Source organism: Physeter macrocephalus, chromosome 1 (genome assembly GCF_002837175.3).
Source record: "Physeter macrocephalus isolate SW-GA chromosome 1, ASM283717v5, whole genome shotgun sequence".
In the NCBI taxonomy this organism is placed as follows: Eukaryota; Metazoa; Chordata; class Mammalia; order Artiodactyla; family Physeteridae; genus Physeter; species Physeter macrocephalus.
In genome coordinates, this window is record NC_041214.2 from 96090288 (window position 1) to 96106839 (window position 16552).

The window sequence follows — 16552 nt, forward strand, 5'->3', positions numbered from 1 at the left end:
CCACATGGCACAGGGAGATCAGCTAGGTGGTTTGTGACCACCTAGAGGGGTGGGATAGGGAGGGTGGGAGGGAGGGAGATGCAAGAGGGAAGAGATACGGGAACATATGTATATGTATAACTGATTCACTTTGTTGTAAAGCAGAAACTAACACACCATTGTAAAGCAATTATAATCCAATAAAGATGTTAAAAAAAAAATTAGAGATTTCCAAAGCAGTCCAGATTCTGATACAATTAGTCCAGGGTGGAGTTTGATTAACTGTATTTTTAATGAGCTCCACTGGTGATTGAGATATGCTGCCACATTTGAGAGGGTTCCCTGGATAGCAACAGATTTCCTTTCTTATTTTACATCTTAAAATTGTTTATCAGATTCTGTTTTGAGCTCTTTTCCTTTTCTGATATACACTCATGATTCCTTTGCTTTGTAATTTCTTCCCAGAGAAGGCCCCTGGCTAACTTGATGTGTGCCTTCCTTGTGTGCACAAGGGAAGCCTTTTGTTCGAGCATTGTCCTATGAATCTGACAGTTTGGCTGTGCATTTCTAGGAGGACAACTTTTAAATTAAAAAAAATAGTCAAACAAGATTACTTAGTTTTCTCTTTAAAAGGCATCATTGTCGGTTTCCATGAAATTCCTTTTCTCTTTAACTCTCTTCCTTTAAGATAGTTGAGTTCAGCAATACCCTCTGTGTCGACTTCTGGATAAGAAAGATGTTTCTTGTCCTGTTTCTATTGTCCATGACTGCCATGGTAAAACGATCCATGCCAATAACCCGGCCTGCTGGACTGCCACTGATAGGACACACCCTTTCCTTGGTCTGGCATCCTGTTCAGATACTATAGCAAAAGCTCTATGACTCTCTGGGGAGCAACTTGAATGTCATCTTGGGGTCGCTTCCAGACAGCTTTTCTGTGGAAGGGGATTCTTGGGCACAATCCAGAATGTACCTAATATAGTGTTGTCTAGAGGGCCTTTTCCCCTGTATAGTTAACACCTGTATTTTTGACCTTAAACTCTGACAGTCTGAATTTTATTCCAGCAAATATATTTATCTGGATTAAATACAGCTCATTCTAGAAAAATGAACTTTCAAGGAAGTTGTTTGGTACTTCAGAACTAAACATTAAAGATGAATTAGAGCTTCCACATAGTTTATAGCAGAAATAAAAGTTTCAAATAATTGAGGTTGTTACTTTATTTTGATAATGTTGTTATTCAAACAACAGGTTCTTAGCAGCAGAGATGTAAAGGAGGTTTAGAAGTCATTAATTCTAACATTCATCCTTTCAGGAATCCTTTACTAAAACTACCTGATAGATTGTCATCAAAACCTCTGATTGAAAACTTCTATTGATTGGAAGCTCGCTGCATTATAAGCCAACCCATTCACCTTTGAAGTTCTCTATTTTTTACAAAGTGTTTCTAAATATTAATCAGCCTCTCTAATATCCAACCATTTATTTTATTTATGCCCTGGAAAGTCACACAAAATAAATTTAACATCTGTTCTGTGTGGAAGCTCTTCAAATATTTGGTGATAGTTAATATCTGCCCAAGTCTTCCCTCCTCCAATTAAAATAGCCCTAATTCTCTTTTATATATCATAGCATTAAAACCCATAGAATTCTGGTCACTTTCTATATAATTTACTTAGGCTCTTTTAGGTGCTCCAGTGCATAAATATGATCTGACCAGGGTAGTCTACAGTGGGATTATAATCTTCCTTATACTAGATACTATAGTTTACTAATATAACCTATTATCACGTTAGCATTTTTGACAGACTTATTACCCTTTTTGAATCATAATAAGTTTTCAGTCAACTGAAATCCCCTATAGTTTTTCACATAAACTGATACTAAGTCAAGGATTATGAAGATATGAAGAGAAAGGGAATTAGACTAGATTGTATTTTAGTCCAAGGTGACTACTTTATTTTGTGATCTTCGGCGAGTATCTGTTTCTATATTTCTTCAACTGTAAAATGGAAAGTTTGGATTAAATAATTTCTAAGATCCCTACTAACTCTAATATTCTATTATTTTAGGGAACCCTATGTGTTTCTCATACAATTGGTTATTTTTTTAACTAAAACGAGACTTTTCACTTAGCTCAACAAATACTATTGCAGTGTGTTTATTATTTCTATTGACATTCACCTTTTAAAATTCGAATCCATAGATACACAGATATGGAATTCAGTTATTCTCTGATAAGCTCCTTTATGTGGAGGGGAATAAAATATCTTTCACTACAAAAGAGAGTGAAAACACTTGTGTCAATTAGGTTTGAGTTAGAGAAGCATATCACTACTATGAGTGATATGAAACAAAGAATGAGCATGGACGAGATTGTGGTTATTTTTGAAGATGTTTGTGGAAGTCTGTTTATGGAAGCCTTGTGCACCTGCGGTGGGCCTGTCATTTCTATTTCAGTAGGGCCAGTTGGGAAAATAATGCTGAACATGAATTAGGGAAGAATGAGGACAGACCAGAATTTGTGAAGATAAATAGGAATCCATATGGACAAACTGGAACCCACATCTGTGTTATCACCTCTGCCTTTGACAAGTTGGGTGGCCTGCAGAAGGAGCTAGAGCTCTCTCCAAGGAACTATACATGCAACTGGCCCAGTCCTTGGAGAGGCTGAGTAGGAGATATGATGGAAAGTAGAGGAGCTGAAGGCCCAACACTAACAAGGTGAACTAGCATATTAGCATCAGTGGGCACAAGCTGTGGTGGGGACTGAACATTATCCAACCTTTTCTTCACTGGCTTCCAAATCTCATGCAAATTTCCTTGTAGTCAGTCCTAACCCAGAACCACACAGGGAAGGGAATTCTGAGAATGTATTTCCAGATTAGTCATGTCAACATGGTGCAAATATGCAGCAGAAATAGCATTTTCTTTTTTAAAAAATAAATAAATAATTAATTATTTTTGGCTGCATTGGGTTTCCATTGCTGCGTGTGGGCTTTCTCTCGTTGCAGTGAGCGGAGGCTAGTCTTCGTTGCGGTGCGCGGGCTTCGCATTGCGGTGGCTTCTCTTGTTGTGGAGCATGGGCTCTAGGCATGCGGGCTTCAGTAGTTGTGGCACACAGGCTCAGTAGTTGTGGCTCACAGGCTGTAGAGTGCAGGCTCAGTAGTTGTGGCGCATGGGCTTAGTTGCTCCGTGGCATGTGGGATCTTCCTGGACCAGGGCTTGAACCCATGTCCCCTGCATTGGCAGGCGGATTCTTAACTGCTGCGCCACCAGGGAAGTCCAGAAATAGCATTATCTGACTGCTTTAGACAGTATTTGTAAATCTAGAAAAAGTAATTATAGGCAACCCATAAAACAAATGTGAAAACAAAAAGAACTGGTATCAATTGCTTTGATTACATAATGAAATGTAACAACTGAAAAGTCTAAAACAGCATTTTTTTTTTGTGGTACACGGACCTCTCACTCTTGTGGCCTCTCCCGTTGCGGAGCACAGGCTCCAGACGTGCAGGCTCAGTTGCCATGGCTCACGGGCCCAGCCGCTCCGCGGCATGTGGGATCTTCCCGGACCGGGGCACGAACCCGTGTCCCCTGCATCGGCAGGCGGACTCTCAATCACTGAGCCACCAGGGAGGCCCTAAAACAGCATTTTTAATGTTGAGGCACATGAGTAAACTTTAATAAGCTCTCTGTTCAGTATAATAAAAGGCATAACAAATATAAAGGACTATATTTTAGTATATGTGTGACATTGAAATCATATAAGAGTGACCCATGCACTCAGTAGTTTTGAAATATCTGTGTGTGTGTCTGTGTGTGTGTGTGTGTGTAGGTGGGTGTGGGGATTTGGCTGTCTGATGACCTTGTCTTGCGTCAAGAATTACCTTACATTAGGAAAGGATACTAGCAGTCTTCCTTCTTCTAGAGTTTCTCTCTTGATCCTTCCCTCCTTTCTCTGAGTGACTTTCTTTCGCCACTTCCAGCCTTAACTTGAACATTTCCCTACTAGTGTTCATTCCACCTAACCTCTTGATTCACAGTTCACAATTTATTTTTCAATTACATTATTTTAATTTGTGTTATATATATATATATATATATATATATATATACACATATATACATATAATTTTTATCATGGAAAGCACTGGTTTTGGTCTTCCGTAGCCTGTCATCGTGGTTTCAAACAAAGAGGTGTACAATTGCAAGGTGTCATCATCCTGAATAGATTAAAAACAACACTAGTTTTTTGAATATTCAAAGAGCATTCTGTGGTCTATGAATGGTTCTAAGTGCTTTTGAATATGCCTCTAAAAACACAGAAGCTCAAGGTATTCTGTTCTCACTAAAGGTCAAGTGGGGCTTAAAATAGTTTATACTAAATTTGATGTGTTTACCAGCCTTAATTATTTTTCGCTTGCCTTCAAACAGCCAAATCAACCAAAACAAAAGTATTCTCTTAAACTTCACAAAACATCGGGGGGGGGGTGATGCGGAATAAAGAGTGGTTAATGACTTTTTATTTGATCTGGGAGAGGCAAAGCACATCTTTTCACTTCTAAGAAACTGTTATGTCAGGTGTGTACCCTGAAATCTTACCTTGATACCTTATCACCTCCAGCTTATTGCTAAGTTTTTCCCTGACTCATTGCACCACATGTCACTCCTGAAATACTAATTGTGATTAGTCCTGGTGATTCCAGAACCCGCCCCCAGAACTTTCTGTTTATAGTAGGGCAAGATAATGAACAAGAGAATTGCCTGCATTGCTGCTATGCCAGATAAGGACAGTTTAAAAAGGATTAAAAAGTTCAGGAGGTTATTAAGAGAAACTTAGGGTCGAAGGATGGTGATAAATGAGATTTAGATGCTGGTAACTTATTTAAGCCTTAAGGGAGGAACTTTTCTGAGCATAGTTAAGCAAATGACAGGAAATGTTGGTATTTGCCTATTCATCATCTACTTACAATAGTAGGCTTGTGCTTGGCAGACATTTACCAAAACAACAACAAAATCAAGTAGTTTGTGACAGCCAAGTGTATCACATAGCGTTTCCATTTTCTTTTAAACCTCTGTATTCTGGATACACTTTTAGAAGAAGAGAAATTTTTTTCTGCTCAATTAAGACCTCTTAAATTTCTCCTATTAATTAAACATTAAAGTTTCCCTATCGTACAGCTAATTAATCCTTGAAATATGAAAATCATCATGAGAAGACAATTTATAGTAATAATTTACATACATTCAAACCTATGCTATGGTGATAAAGTTAGGAGATAAGGAAAATTAAATACCAGCGGGAGGAGATAATGTGTATTTTCATATACCCTTAGCACAAAATGATAGGCAATTGACTTATTTTATTTTTTTCTCTTAACTATTAAAATCCAGCTTGACAATTTAAATTGAAAATTTGATACATCTGTAGATGCAATGACCTGAACTCTTCTTGAAGGAAATTACGTATATTCAATATAAAGTCAAGGTCCACAGATGCTCAAGATTTTAGGCACTTTACAAAAGATCATCACACATTAACTTATTTTAATTTTCACAGAGTTCCCTTATTACCATTTTTCAAATAACAAGGGAAAGGTCTCCAGTTAGTGTGTTTCTTCATTGGTACTTGAGCCCCAAACTTGCCAATATAAGGCAATAATGACATCTGCTCCATGGTGTGTTTGGAAGATGAAATGATTCAATGTAAATAAATGTCTTTTGCAAGCATCTATTGTTAAAAATATCACCCCTATTGAGAAGATACCCCATTGGAAGCATTCCTCTTTAAAGACGTCTCAAGTCATTCTTAACAATTTCTAGAACCACATCACATTGAGGCAAGGACAGAAACTTTAGAAAATTTTCATGAATATATAATACTATCAGCTCTTTATGTTTCCTTTTTCTGTAGGCCTGCTGGATGGATTTTCTGGGCTGGACAAGATGACAGCCTCTGGTGAGGAGAGGGAGGTAGAAGCAGCAGCTGCTCTTGCAGCTGCAGAAAGTTGCTGACACAGGACTCAGTTGGGAAAGCACTGAATGGAGTGCAGTAATTTGGTGGAGAGAGGCAAAGAGAAGGCAGAGCAGCATGCAGTGAAGAATGACTCGGGAGAGTTTTTCTTACCCAGAACTTTAGTCTGCTGGAATTCTCTTCAGTGTTTTTGTCATTGTGAGTTGGAGACTTGGAATCAGCAAGAGATAGAAAAGAGTCTCTGATGAACCTCCAGATGGAGGTGCTTTGTTTTTTAAAAAATTAGGAATAGAAAGAGAGGTGTACTTGCATACCAAAAAGAGGCACAAAGGGTGGATGGGCTCCTCTAGAGAAAAGAGATTGTTAAGTGACCACAGAGGGAGCAGAGCACTACTCAGTAGCCCTCTGGGTGATCTTAAGAAGTGGTTCAGGAAAAAAAAAAGGCAAAGGGACACAAGGAAACTTTTGGAGGTGATGGATATGTTTATTTTACTTTGTGTTGATGGTGTCACGGGAACATGCATGTGTCCAAACTCATCAAATTGTATATGTTAAATACTTGCAGTTTTTTTTAAAATTTCAATTATACCTCACGAAAGCTGTAGAACAAAAACAGAAGAAGAAAGGAAGAAATGGTTTCATTCTGTCTTGTTCACACCCTTTGAAGAAGGGGCTAGAATTTAGCCCTAAACACTACAATATAAAAGAAACCTGACTGCATTCAATGTCTAAGCTTGTTGCTAACCCAGAAAATTAGACGAAAGGGTCTGCAGCTGGCTTACAAACAGTGCCTACTCTGTTATTGATTGGTGGGGTTCAAAAAAGTATTTACAGAATTTAGTGCTAAAAGTATTCATATTATTTCTAAACAACTCTATTGAGATATAATTTCCATACAATAAAATTTTCCAATTTAAAATGTACAATTTTATGTGTTTATCAAATGTTTACAGTCATGTGAGCACCATCACAATCACAAAATAGAACATTACTATCATTACACAAAAGTTCCCACACAACTCTCTGCAGTCAATCCCCTCCTCCTGCGCCTGGGTCCTAGATAACAATGCTGATATGTTTCTAACACTGCAGTTTGCCCTTTTCTAGAATTTCATATAATGGGTAATATAAAATATATAGTCTCTGTTTTGAAATTTACTCATTCTGTTTCCTGTATCAGTTAGTTTCTTTTTATCACTGAATAGTATTCTTTTGTAAGGATACACCACATGTTTATCCCTTCACCAGATGGTGGACATTTGTGCTGTTTCCAGTTTGGGGCTATTATGGATAAAGCTCCTAAGAAAAATTCATATACAAGTTTTACTATGGATATGTATTTTCATTTCTTTTGGGTGAGTATCTAGAAGTGGGTTTGTTAAGTCATAGGGAAGTGTATGTTTACAAGAAATTACCAAATGTTTTCCAAAATGTATATACTATTTTGGATTCCCATCAGCAATGTATGAGAGATCAAGTTCAATTTCTTACAGGCATTTGGAATAATCAGTCCTTTTAATTTAAGCCCCTATAGTCGCTATGCTGTGGTATCTCATTATGGCTGTTATTTGCATATACCCAATGAGGAATGACGCTGAATATTGCCATCCATATGTCATACTTGGTGAAGTGTCTGTTCAAACCTTTTGCCAATTCTTTATTTAACTTTGTCTCACTATAATTGAGTTGAAAGATATTTTATATATTCTGGACATAGATCTTTAATCAGATATAAGTTTTGCATCTATTTCTCCCAGTGTTGTGTGTGCCTTTTATTTCCTTAACAATGCCTTTTGAAAACAAAAGTATTAAACTTAATGAACTCTAACTTATTGATTTTTATTTTATGGTTTATCCTTTCTCTGAACTATCTAGAAAATCTTTGCCTATCCCAAGGTCACAAAATTTTTCCCCTATATTTTCTTCTGTAAGTTTTATAATTTTTAGCTCTGGCATTGTGATTCATTTCAAGTTATGTTCTGTGTATGGTGTGAGGCTAGGGACAAGGTTTATTTATTTATTTAATTATTTCACATATAGCTATCCAATTGTTCCAGCAGAATTTGTTGAAAAGAAGAAAATTTTCACAGTGAAACACCTTGGTAGCTTTGTTGAAAATCGATTGACCATACATGTGTGTCTGTTTTTGAACTCTGTTCTCTCTGCCATTCACCTGTATGTCTATATTATGCAGATATCACATTGCCTTCATTACTGTGCTTTATACTGATCTTGAACTCAGGTATATTTTTCTCTGATGTTTTTCTTTGCAACTTATTTTGACTGCTCTAGGGGCTATGCAGTTCCACATAAATTTTTAAATCAGCTAGTCAGTTTCTTCAAATGACCTACTGAAATTTTGTTTAAGATTGTTTTGAATCTATAAATTTGGAGAGAATTGACAGTATAATAGTATTGCTTTCATGAACATGGTATATCTCTCTACATATTTAGGTCTTTAATTTATTTCAGCAATTGTAGCTTTAAGCACATAGATATTGCACCTATCTTGTTAATTTTTTCACCAAGTATTTCATATTTTGATGCTGTATTGTGAATGATGTAAACAAGTCAATTTGCAGTTGTTACTAGTATATAAAATTTTAATTAATTTTGTATTAAAAAAATCTTTAGTTAAAATGTAAATGTGTATATTTACATATAAATTTGTATATTTTCATTAGGGGCCATTTGTTTACTTCATTCATTCTGTTTTCTTTTTTAATTTTTTTTTATTAAAGTATAGTTGATCTACAGTGTTGTGCTGCACAGCAAAGTGACCCAGCCGTATACATATATGCATTCTTTTTTATATTCTCTTCCACCATGGTTTATCCCAGGATATTGATATACAGCAGGACCCTCCCCCTTGGTAACCATATGTCTGTTTTCTATGTCTGTGAGTCTGTTTCTGTTTCATATATAGGTTCATTTGTGTCATATTTGAGATTTCACATATAAGTGATATCATATGGTACTTGTTTTTCTCTTTCTGACTTACCTCACTTAGTATGATAATCTCTAGTTGCATCCATGTTGTGACAAATGACATTATTTCATTCTTTTTTATGGCTGAGTAGTATTCCATTATATATATGTACCACATCTTCTTTATCCATTCACCTGTTGATGGACATTTAGGTTATTCCCATGTCTTGGCTACTGTGAATAGTGCTGCTATGAACATAGGGGTGCATGTATCTTTTTGAATTTTAGTTTTGTCTGGATATGTGCTCAGGATTGGGATTGCTGGATCACATGGTTATTCTATTTTTAGTTTTCTGAGGAACTTCCATACTGTTTCCCATAGTGGCTGTACCAAGTTACATTCTCACCAACAGTGTAGGAGGGTTCTCTTTTTTCCACACCCTCTCCAGCATGTTTATTTGTAGACTTTTTAATAATGGCCATTCTGACCAGTGTGAGGTGGTACCTCATTGTAATTTTGATTTGCATTTCTCTAATAATTAACGATGTTGAGCATCTCTTCATGTGTCTATTGGCCATCTGTATGTCTTCCTCAGAGAAATGTCTATTTATGTCTGCCCATTTTTCGATTGGGTTGTTTGGTTTTTGTTGTTGAGTTGTATGAGCTGTTTGTATATAATGGAAATTAAGTCCTTGACTTCCAGTACTATGTTGAATAGAAGTGGTGCATGATTTGCAAATATTTTCTCCCATTCCCATAGGTTGTCTTTTCGGTTTTTTGTTTGTTTGTTTTATGGTTTCTTTTGCTGTGCAGAAGCTTGTAAGTTTGATTAGGTCCCATTTGTTTATTTTTCTTTTTATTTCTATTGCCTTGGGAGAATGACCTAAGAAAATATTGGTACAATTTATGTCAGAGAATGTTTTGCCTATGATCTCTTTTAGGAATTTTATGTTGTCTTGTCTTATATTTAAGTCTTTTTTTTTTTTAATTTGGCTGTGCCTGGGTCATAGTTGCAGCATGTGGAATCTTCATTGCGGTGTGCAGGATCTTTAGTTGTGGGAAGTGGGATCTTTACTTGCGGCAGGTGGGATCATTAGTTGCAGCATGTGGGATCTTTTAGTTGCTGCATGTGGGATATTTTAGTTGTGGCATGCAAGGTCTTTAGTTGAGGCATGCAGGATCTTTCTACTTGCAGCATGCAAACTCTTAGTCGCAGCATGTAGGATCTAGTTCCCCAACCAGGGATCGAACCTGGGCCCCCTGCATTGGGAGTGTGGAGTCTTAGCCAGTGGACCACCAGGGAGGTCCATATGTTTAAGTCTTTAAGCCATTTTGAGTTATTTTTGTGCATAGTGTGAGGGTATGTTCTAACTTCATTGATTTACATGCAGCTGTCCAACTTTCCCAGGACCACTTGCTGAAGAGACTGTCTTTTTTCCATTGTATACTTTTGCTTCTTTTGTCAGATTAATTGACTGTAGCTGTGTGGGTTTATTTCTGGGCTCTCTATTCTGTTGTCTCCATTGATCTGTATGTCTATGTCTATTTTTGTGCCCATACCACACTATTTTTATTACCGTAGCTTTATAGTATTGTCTGAAGTCTGGGAGTGTTATGCTTCCTGCTTTGTTCTTTTTCCTCAGGATTGCTTTGGCAATCCTGGGTCTTTTATGGTTCCGTATAAATTTTAGGATTATTTGTTCTAGTTATGTGAAAAATGTCATGGGTAATTTGATAGGGATCTCATTAAATCTCTAGATTGCTTTGGGTAGTATTGCCATTTTACCAATATTAATTCTTCCAATTCAAGAGCATGGTATATCTTTCCATTTCTTTGAATCATCTTCAGCTTCCTTTATCAATCTTTTATAGTTCTCAGCATATAAGTCTTTCATCTCCTTGGTCAGGTTTATTCCTAGGTTTTTTTTTTTTTTTTTGGTGTGATTTTAAAAGGTTTTGTGTTTTTACATTCCTTTTCTGATATTTCATTGTTAGTGTAAAGAAATGCAACTGATTTATGTATGTTAATCTTGTATCCTGCTACCTTGCTGAATTCATTTATCAGTTCTAGTAATTTTTATGTGGAGGCTTTAAGGTTTTCTATATATAGTATGTCATCTGCTTGTAGTGACAAGTTTGCCTCTTCCCTCCCAACTTGGATACCTTTTATTTCTTTTCCTTGTCTGATTGCTATGGCTAGGACTTCCAATACTATGTTGAATAGAAGTGGTGAGAGTGGGCATCCTTGTCTTGTTCCAGATTTTAGTGGGAAATCTTTCAGCTTTTCACCTGAGTATTATATTGGCTGTGGGTTTGTCATAAATAGCTTTTATTATGTTGAAATATGTTCCCTCTATACCCACTTTGGTAAGAGTTTTTATCATGAATCATTGTTGAATTTCATCAAGTGCTTTATCTGCATTTATTGAGATGATCATGTGGTTTTGGTCTTTTCTTTTGTTAATGAAATTTAATTAATTTTGGTATATTGACTTTACACATGCAAATTTGATATATTAATTTCTTAGTTCCTATAAGTTTTTGGAGAATTTGGGAAAGGATTGTCTATATTTATCTAAGAAGAGATAGTTTTACTTCTTTCTTTCCAAACTCTACTTTATTTCTATTTCTTGCCTTTTTGCACTGTCTAGGTCCTATATTATAATGTTGAGTACAGGTTGCCTTGTTACTAATTATAGGGTGAAAGCATTCAGTATTTTACTTTTAAGCATGATGCTAATTTTAGGTGTTTTGTAGATGTTCTTTATGAGATTGCTATTTGAAATATGCTGAGAGTTTTTTTTTTCGTAAGTAGCTGTGCATCTATGGAGATGATTATATAATTTTTTCTTTTATTCTTTATTGACAATACACATTTGTATTTTTTGATTTTTTGAATATTAAGGCAAACTGGTGTGTATAAAATAGACTTCACTTGGTTATGGTGTATTATCCATTTTATGTATTGCTGAGTTTAATTTGCTAAGATGGCTTTTTCCATCTTTGATCATGAAGGATGGTAGTCTGTAGGGGTTTTTTTTGGTATCTTTGCTTTATTGTTTTTGGTATCAGGAGATGCTTGACTCTTAAATGAGCTGGGAATTAATCTATTTTCTAGAAGCATTTGTATAAAATTGACATTATGTCTATCTTCAGAGTTTTGTAAAATCACACTGAAGGCATTTGACCCTGGAGTTTTCTTTGTGGCAAGATTTTGAACTATCCATTCAGTTTCTTTAAGTGTTATTTGACTACTCAAGTTATTTCTTCTTGAAGGGGCTTTGGTAGTTTATATTCTATCCATTTAATCTAAGTTGTGGGTTTTATCAACAAACTTTTTCAGTGTTTCTTTATTATCCTTATCTTGTCTGTGGGATCTGTAATTTTGTCCATTTTAATTCTTGATACTCATAATTTGAGTCTTTTGTCTTTTTTCCTGATAAGTCTGATTAGAGATATATTAATTTTATTGATTTTTAGAAGAAACTGCTTTTGGTTTTGTGGTATTTTTTGTTTTCTATTTTATTAATTTTGTCATTATCTCTATAATTTTCTTCCATATGCTTACTTTATATTTACATTGCTTCCCTTTTTATAGTTTTGAAGGTAGGAGCACAGATCATTTATTTGAGACCACTTGTCTTTATCTATTTTAAGCCCTAATTACGATAAATTTCACTCTAATCACTGCTTTAGCAGTGTCACACACATTTTTATAAGTCATACTTTTTTTTTTCAGATCAAAAGATTTTCTGGTTTTCCCTGTGATTTCTTCTTTTTTCCTATTTCATTAGAGACATGTTACTTAATAGCCAAATATTAGGGAGTTTTCTAGACCTCTTGTTATTAGTTTCTTGTTTAGTTCCATTCTGGTGAAAGAACACACTTTAGATCATTTCAGTTCTTTGAAATACATTGAGACTTCTTTTCTGGTGAGATTATCATCTATCTTGGTGAATTTTCCACATGTACTTGAAAACTAGTGTATTCTGCTACTGTGGGTGTAATGTCCTTGAATGTCAGGTAAGTTAGTTAATAGCGGTGTTCAAACATTCTATATACTTATTGTGTTTATCTACTTTATTAAATCTTGAGAGAGGAGTGTTGAAATTTCAACTATAATTGTGTTTGTTTTTTCTCCTTTCAGTTTTGTCATATCTATTTGTTTTTCTTCGGGTATTTTAAAGTCTATTTTTTGGCACATATACATTTAGGATTGCAATGGCTTCTCAATGAATTGTTTCTTTTATCACTATGAAATGTCCCTCTTTATCTCTGGTAATATCTACTGTTTTTAATCTACTTTTCCTGATAATACATCATTATACATAGAGGTATGATTTATATATAATAAAATTCAAACCTTAATTTCCAGTTTTATGTGTTTTGAAAAATGTATGCATTTGTGTAGCCAGCAGCATAATCAAGATAAAAAACATTTTCATCTTCACAAAAAGTTCTCTCAGGCTCCTTTGGAGCCAATTTCCTCACTCTATCCCTTGCCCCTGTGAACCACTCATCTACTTTCTATCCCTACAGATTTGCACTTTCCAGAGTACAAAATAAGTGGAATCAAACAGTTTGTAGCCTTTTGTGTCAATAATATTTAGTAATTTGCTCTATTTTATTGCTGATTAATTTTCCATTGCATTGATGTACTGCTCTTTGTTTATCCATTCTCCAGTCAATGGAATTTGGGGTTTTTCCAATTTAAAGCCATATGAAATGAGATATATGTGTTCACATGTAGGTGTTTCTGTGGACATGCATTTTCATAAAGTTCTAGGCCTTAGAATGTAAACAACAGGAATCTTCACAAAGCAAACAAGAATGAAAAATTGAGATGGCCAGAGAATTTGAAACATGTTATAAGTAAGATGAAGACATTCTCAGTGAATCAGCTCCTAGAGCAAGTTCCACCTCCTGTGAACACAGTCCACAATTCAACAGTGACTGATTTAACTGAAAAATAATTTAATAAAATCATGTTAGGCAGCTACTAGGATTTTGGGAGGGCTTGTTAAAAGCTGCCAGACAAGCTTCTAGGAATAATAATGCCCCAAACCAACATAAGAATGGGTATAGTATAAAAATGCTGAGGGTATGTATGTTACCTCAGGAAGACCGTAAGAAATTATTGCCTTAGTCACACCAATAATTTCATTTTTACTCCAGGAACTAAACCATGTAAATATTTCCAAACCCCAAATCAGACATCGCTGCCACATTTGTAAGCACAATGGACTCCCTTCTTTCCCCCCTCAGAGCTTACTTCTTTAAGCTGTTCACTTCAGTCTTAAGGAAGGTTGAGCCTGATGGATGGAGCCCAGATCACCTGCCTGCACTTTAACTGCAAAGGAAGCAGGTAAGGTAAGTTTTCCAGGTCCTATTTTGGTGAAGGAGAGCTTGTAATATTAGGAGTTCCCCAAATTTATTCATATTTTATGAAATATTCTGATCAGCCAGAAAATATGGCAAATGTCTATTGTACTCTCTTTCATACTTCTTGTTTAAATAGAATATGGGTTTAAGGTAGTGTTCCATGCTAATTGTGAAAGGAATAAGAAAAAAATGAAGAGAGCAGTTACCACAGATCTGGTCCTAACTGATTTAGATTCATGGGCAAAAATGGATATAAAGCAGAGGAAAAAAGATCATAAAAGCCCTTTGAAGATGGGACTGTTTGTGTTTTGTTTTCTTTTTGTTTGTTCAGTTTTTTGTTTGTTTTTTTACCATTATCTTCTTAACCCAAATAAACTAAGTACTTTGTACATGATGGGTGTTAAATTAATACTTTTTTCTAAGATGAGTAAACCACATTGGAACATGGAAAGGAGAACAGAACTAAATGCAACTTCTGGTTGTGAAAAAAAAGTGCAGTGGAAAAGTGTTTATGTTTTAAAAAGTGCTCACTTTATAATATGAATTTTATATATTGTATTTAAATGAAAATGTTCCCAGTCGAATGATATTTACAATGTGTTTTAATTTAAGACTGTTATTTACACATAACTTTTCCAGATGCACAGTTATTCCTTGCAGAAATCAATATCTACTTTATCATATTACTCCTTCTACTGGGATATGTTACATTTGATTTCACCATATGAGTGTAAGAAAGCTAAGTCATAAGACACTTGGGAGAGTCAGGATAATTTAGTTCTATCACAACTGGCAGAAATGTAGGGTGGGGTTAAAGAGTAAAAAGGAAAATTAAAGATAATTGAGAAGATAGATAATAGTACCTATAATAGTATGTATTTATATTGCTATAATTGTATGTTCTTTGCATAATTGTACTGTTTGGAAATTTTTGCTGACTTATTATGGTAACTATAAAGGTGCCCCTCTCAGATATCCCTTCAAGGGAACCTGCTGTGGGTTGCATAGCTGAGAGACAGCCACTAGCTGCTGGGTCATCAGATTCACCATGGACCATGGGCACTTCTGTGCTGCTCTCAACCAGTGACTAAGCATGGCTAAGGGAATAGAATCAGGCTATTCCTGCCCCATATGAGATTCCTCTAATCAGAAACTTTGGCTTAGAGATTCCCTGTTAGCCTGGCTGAAACATTCTCAGAACTGCATTGTGGTCTGAGGACATTTTTTTTACAATCCTTCCTTCCCTCTCTTTTTTCCACAGGTGTCAGACCTGTGAGCTCTGTCCCAACCTACTTTATCCCTCATAGGCATTCTTTTTCCTCCAATCGGTCTCTTGCTTTCCTAGTCCCAACTTGGTGTCCTGTCTTCTGCTCTCAGAACATCTGAAATGACACAGTTACATTAACAAACTACCCATCTCTTTTCAATTAAAATGTAAAAATAAAAACAATACCACTGGAAGATTACTAGCTGGATTAAAGTTTTGACTCAAGTAACCACACCATTAAAAAGCCTAGCATTTAAGCCTACCAGGGCACCAGAATTGATGTAAACCTCTTTCACCTGGTTTATCATAAATACTGACAGTGTAAATAGGAGGAAATAACTAACACAAGGAGTTCTCATTAGCCCTGCAAGCTCATAACTAGAGTAAAATGTCATATACACTTCCAGCAGTAAAAAGGTAAGTGATTTATTTTATGAAAATTAGTGCCTTCCTCCTTATGGGTAGTTTTTGTATGATGTTTATGTGAGCTAGGTTTTTTTAAGAGAACAGTGTAAGGAGTGATGAGGATGGTCCAAGCCATGGGTGACAATCTGGAAGCTGAAGGGCTAAATTGGGTCAGCAGATATGAGGGGTTATATAGGAGCTCTCTATTTTCTGCTCAGTTTTTCTATAAAACTAAAATCACTTCAAAAATAAAGTTCCTTAACTTTAAAAAAAGCTAATGATTATGAATATTCTTAGGAAGAGCCAACCCGGTTAGAGACACTGAACCCATGCTATCCCTTATGCCTTACATGAGCTTCTTCACATATTTACTGCCCGACTGTGAAGGTATTATAATGTTTCTTAAAATGGGCCTTCAAAGAATGAAGTCAGTTAGAGTGGAAGATTTTGATGGAAGATGTTTCTTTCAAGCTTGGATACACAGGTTGGGTGCAAATTTTGGAAGGCCATGAAAGCTAGACCAAGGAGGAAAGTTGAGTTTTGTTTGCTTGCTTGATTGTTTTTTGGTTATCCGTGGGTCAACTATTTTGAGCAGAAGAATGATATTTAAAT